Here is a 6000-nt window from a genome sequence, read left to right as displayed (position 1 = left end):
TAGTCCATAAAATGGCTAATTGCTCTGTAATTAGAAGCCTGGTGTCCCAATGACAACATTCAGGAGCCTCCACCCCTTCCCTCAAATCTACTGTCTCTACAGAATCCTCTCTCACCACATCTCTTCCGCCATGTCTTCCTCCACACTCTGACTGAATCTTATTCCCCCATTTTCATGTCTCCCTCCTCTTCCCCTCTCCCCGCAGTCTACCCTTCTACGAAGAAGCCCCGTCTATGGCTTCTGTGACTCACTTCTGCCACGCTCCTTCCTGTTCCTGCTCCCTCCGCCATCTGCCCGCTCAGAGCAGTGGCTGGGCTGTTTTCCCTCCCTGGGGCCCAGGACGGAGGCCAGGCAGCTGTGGGCAGGCCTCTTCTCCGGCTTCTGGGCCTAAATGAAGCTATCATCGGCAAGCTTCAAATTGTGGTGAGCCTTGTGTATTGCTCAGAGCAGCTTCTGACTTTACCACAATTCTAGGCTTCAACGTTGTAATGCCAGGCTGATAGCAGAAATACCAGGTTCTCTCTGTGCCTCATGACTCGAGCATAACCCAATTTGTTTACCATAATGGAACCCAGCCATTAACCATTGGGCCTCGCTAGATAGCGTGGAATGAACTTCTGAAAGTGTATCACCATCCAGAAGAAGAACACATGTGTAAGACATTACTGGGGGAAAAAATTAAAGATATGCTGGGGTTGGGGTTTGTTCCTATTCCTATCATCTGTGCTAAGAGTGAACAACAGCAATAAGGTTTTATAGAGTGCTTTCGGGTTTACTGGGCATTTTACAAAACCATTCTTCCATCCGACCTCACAAAAGTACCATGAGGGAGGAGCTATTTTTATTTCCATTTCAGAGATGAGAAAACCAAGATTCAGTGAGGTTAAGTGACTTCATCAAAGTGAAATTCTAAATACTCTGAACTTCAAACATAATATTATTCTCATCATAAGCCTTATTAGTAATGCCATTATTAATTACATATTATATATTGTATTATTTATATGTTATATAATATAAATAATTTATATATAATTATGAGATAATTCTATGTATAATTTCTATATACATTTATTCATATCTTTTATTATTCTTTATTCTTTTATATTATATAATTTTATTGTGTTATATATACTATGAATTATATATAATTTAGATAATATTGTATTATATAATTAATTTATGTAATATTATTAATCATATAATCACTTTCTGTAATATTATACAATATAATTAATTTATGTAATATTACTTACCACATAATTAATTTATATAATATTATATAATTAATTTATGTAATATTATTAATCATATAATCACTTTCTATAATATTATACAATATAATTAATTTATGTAATATTATTTACCACATAATTAATTTATATAATATTATATAATTAATTTATGTAATATTATTAATCATATAACTAATTTATATAATATTACATAATTAGTTTATGTAATATTGTTAATCATTTAATTAATTTATATATTATTTTATTTTATAATTAATTATATATTTAATTTATATTGCATATGTTATATTATTATTTACATAATATATTCTTTTTTTTTTTAACCCTTACCTTCCATCTTGGAATCAATATTGATTCCAAGGCAGAAGAGTGGTAAGGACTAGGCAATGGGGGTTAAGTGACTTACCCAGGGTCACACAGCTGGGAAGTGTCTGAGGCCAGATTTGAACCTAGGATCTCCCATCTCTAGGCCTGGCTCTCAATCCACTTAGCTACCCAGCTGCCCCCAACATAATATACTCTTAACATAAGCCTGCGACTAAAGTGATTTACTTTTTTTTTTAGGAGTCTACTGAGAAACTAACCAAGTATAAAGCCAGTCTTCGAAATGAAAAGAGGGAATAAGAATTTGGAGACAGGTCTGGACAGTCTGATTAAAAAGGTGAGTAAGAGTAGAATGGAGAGGACATTGTTAAAGTCCAGTTTTCCTCCACTCTGTTGTATTGTGGTTTAGTCATTTTTTTAGTCATGTCCAATTCTTTGTAACCCTATTTGGGGTTTTCTTGGCAAAGATACCAGAGTAATTTTCCATCTCCTTTTTGCCATTTGCCAATTTACAAAAGAGGTAACTGAGGCAAACATGGTTAAGTGACTCATCCAGGGTCACGTGGCTAGTAAATGTCTAAGGCAGGATTTGAACTCAGGAAGATAAGTCTTCCTAACTCAAGGCCTGGCACTCTGTCTGCTGTGCCACCTACCTCTATTGACTGGAGATATTATAGTTTATCTGTGTTCTCACCTGTGTGGGTGCTCCTTGCCAAGATGCAGAACACAACCTATCCATTCCTCCCCATCATTGTGCAACTTCATCCATGTCTTCCCATAAGTTTCCTACAGTAAGTTCGCCCACTAGGCTAGTATCCTTCCTTCTACTCAGCTAAAATCCCACCTCTGAGAAGCCTCTCCCAGTCCTGCCTTGTCTATGCCATTTTCTCTACTTAATCCTCTTTTTTATCTTGTTGGTACATAGCTATCTGCATGTTGTTTTCTCCTTTCAGTTGTAAACTCCTTGAATTCAGGGACTATTTTTACCTTTCTTTGTATTTGCAGAGCTCAGCAAAGTGTCTGTCACAGGAAGATGTTTTAGAAATGCTTGCTGACAAGTTGATTTTCCTTGAAATGGTGCAGGTCTGTCTTTTGGTTGTCCCTCAGTCACTTTATGTGACTAACTTGTTTCTGCTGTGTCTCTTCAAAGACCTGAGCATAGAAGCTATTCTTTCCTACCAATGGGATGTATCCAGCCCTGAACAAATCCTACCTGACTGTTCAAAAAGTGTTCATTCCTTGGGAAGGAGCACTTTATTCCCTTCAAGGGGCCATTTTTTCTCTCTTTCTATCTCTGTCTTTTTCTCTCTCTCTGCTTCTCTCTGTCACTCTATTTTCTATATCTCCCCATCTCTATCTGTCTCAGGGCCATGAAGAAAGGAAAGGGAAAAAAAATTACCCAACATTAGAGAAAAGATGAATCTCATTCCTAAGAGACACTAATCCATTTCCATGAGAAATCCAAACATTTTTTCTCTCTCCCTCTCTCTCTTCCTCTTTCTCTCTCTCTCTTCCTCTCTCTCTTTCTGTCTGTCCCTCTGTGCCTCTCTGTCTGTCTGTCTGTCTCTCTCTCTCTGCCTGTCTCTCTCTCTGTTTTCCTGTCTCTGTCTCTGTGTGTGGGTGTCTCTCTCTCCCTTGCTCTTTCTCTGTCTTGCTGACTCTCTCTCTGTCTCTCTGTCTCTCAGGGAAGTTGTGATAAATTTCACAACTTTTACTTTAAGGTAGAATTTATACCCAGGTCTTTCTGATCCACACCTAGTACCCTGCTCACTACTCTAGACTGTTGCAATATTCAAAAATAATAATAATAACAAGAAATGAGGTTTTCTTTTCACATTAGATCTTCCCAGTCACTGGATAACTCCATTTTTAAGTGTGAAATGGAAGCATCTTCTGATCTAATGACAAGGCTGAGATGGAAAAGAATTAAGTCAGTCTAAAGTTATTTATTGGTATGGGAGCTTTTGTCCCTAAAACAAAATTAATCATGAATAAAATCCTCAGTACTGCTTACTTTTCAGTTTAAATGAAAAAGAGACGTAATGACCAGATAAATGGAAGCTGTAGTCAAATAAATAAGGGCCCATATATTAAGTGGCAGTTTCTACAACCCCCACCAAAGTCACAGGAGTGATTCCCATGGATAACTAGCAACCTCCTAAAAAACCTCTTGCCAAGTTAATAAATCAGATTTTGACTGTGGGCTCCAATCCTTTAAACCACTGAATTGATGTGATCAGACTGGTTTGCTTATTTATATATTTATTCCCAGGGCCCTTTCATCTACGAGGTGTGAAACACATTCCAGAAGTTAAATAAACCCAGAAAGGCAAGTCACTGTTTTCATGTAGTTTTGTGTCAGAATAAATCTTCCCTGGCATTGCAATCCTACTCTTACATTGCATTATAACATTATGATTGCAGTTTACCAGAATCCAGTTTGAGGTTTTTGCTCATATATATATAGATATACACATATGTGTATCTATATACAGCTATGTAGACATTTATATAGAATGTCTGTGTGTATATGAAAATGAGACCTTTATTTGCCTCCATAAGGTGCCAGATGATTAAAATTTTTTAAAAACAGCCAAGTTTTTCAGAGTTTCTTTTGAAAATATCTCTAAATCCTACAAAGTTGATCTACTTTATTGAGAGACTAAAAAGGAAAGGGTGAGACCACTTGAGGTCCATAGAGTTTGATCTTTAAAAGTAGATGAAAAGAGGTACTCATGAAGGAAAAGAAAGGAAAGAAGAACTAATTAACACAATATTAGAGAATAATGAATCTCTTTCCTAACAGACACCAATCCTCTTCCATGAGAAATCCAGATGTTTAGTTCTATTCAATAAGATTTGTAGGGATCTCACATTGTACCAGTCATTGAAGGGAATACAAAGAAAAGAAGACTGTGATCTCTACTCTCAAGGAGCTTACATTCTAGTAGACTGAGATTAAACAGATAACTAGAATAAAACAAAGATTATTAGAAATGTATGAGAGAAATTATTGTGATTGAGAGAGCTCAAAACCATTTAAAAAAGAAAACTCAGTCCCATTGAAGCTCAAATGCTTTAACTCCATAAGGAATGCAAAGGTATTAAAGAAGGAAGAAAAAAGAACATAGGCCATGAATTGAAAAGAAAGGAAGACAATGAAGAGGACAAAGCAAAAAACAAAAACAAAACAAAATCTAAAAGCTCAGAAAAAACTAGAAGAATAGGGATTTTAAATTAACCACCAAATAGAAATATGGGGAAGAAGAAGAGAAAAGCTAAAGAAATAAATAACTAAAAATTAAAAAAAAGAAACCCGTAATTTAAGAAAACTTGAGAATTAAGGAAAGAAATGATGAAAGGAGTAATAGAAAAACAGCCTATAGGAATAAGGCTGCATCAAAGTAGTTTGAGGCACACTAAACATAAGGACGAAATATCAATTTAAAAATGGGGTAAATTTTATTTTTAATCTTTTTAAAGTATAAGAGACATATGGATAAAAACAAAAATTTAACTCTTGTAACTTTAAATGTGAATAGATTAAAAAGCAAGCCAATAAAATGAAAGAATAACAAACTAGATTGGAAAACAAAACCCCACAATGTGTTGCTTATAAGAAGTACATCTAAAAAAACAAAGCTATAAATATAATCAAAATTAGAGGAAGGAATAAAATTTGCAATTTATCAAGTTTAATCCAAAAAATCAGGCATTCCTATCATGATATCAAACAAAGCAAAAATGGAAATTTATACTATCAATAGGAGATAAATGAACAATTTGTCCCTGATTATCCTTAGTTAATTAATAACAATTAATTATCCTTAAAAGAACTATTAAATGATAAGCCAATAATAATATTAAAATATACACCAAATAACATACCTTCTAAATTCATGAAAGAACAATTGAATTCTAAAAAAGCAGAGTGTTAAAATAACAAGTTAACAAAATACTTTCATATTATTCTTGGAAAAGATACAACTAATCAAACTGTTGAGGAATTTATAGCTAGAGGATTCTAACATTCCAAATGAGAATAATAAAAATATACTTTTTTTACATTCACATGTACACATGAATATACTCTGCACCAGGTGACGTTTTTACAAAAATCAAACAGGTTCCATATAGAGAAACTATAAATGAATATGAAGTAACTGAGCACAAGCAAAAGAAAAAGGTCTAAATGAGGATTTAGTAATAAATCTTAAGAACAATTAATAAGAGCTTGTAAAATACAAGGAAATAAGTAGAAAACATCACAATTTCTGATGTGAAGGTAAAACTTACCTAAGGGAAAAAAAATAATACTTCTAAAAATATACATTAGTAAAACAGGAAGAGATCAATAAACAAAATAATAACTAAACAAATTGGAAATTTAACAACTAAACAAAGCTCAAATAAGAACAGA

General features: G+C 34.1%; 1 long non-coding RNA gene across 3 annotated transcripts in view; it reads left to right on the top strand.

Annotated features, from left to right (window-relative positions):
• Positions 1-289: 289 nt before the first annotated feature.
• LOC103103614 (uncharacterized) overlaps positions 290-6000 on the top strand; it is a 33035-nt gene continuing 27324 nt past the window's right edge. For all 3 annotated transcript variants that reach the window (XR_001629135.2, XR_465340.3, XR_008917526.1), the window contains exons 1-2: positions 290-423; positions 1821-1917. This is a non-coding gene — a long non-coding RNA (uncharacterized LOC103103614). The remainder of the gene's footprint in view (positions 424-1820; positions 1918-6000) is intronic.

This window comes from Monodelphis domestica, chromosome 3 (assembly GCF_027887165.1).
Source record: "Monodelphis domestica isolate mMonDom1 chromosome 3, mMonDom1.pri, whole genome shotgun sequence".
Lineage (NCBI taxonomy): Eukaryota > Metazoa > Chordata > Mammalia > Didelphimorphia > Didelphidae > Monodelphis > Monodelphis domestica.
Note: the sequence above shows the minus strand (reverse complement) of the source record. Positions and strands in the feature narration are given on the sequence as shown.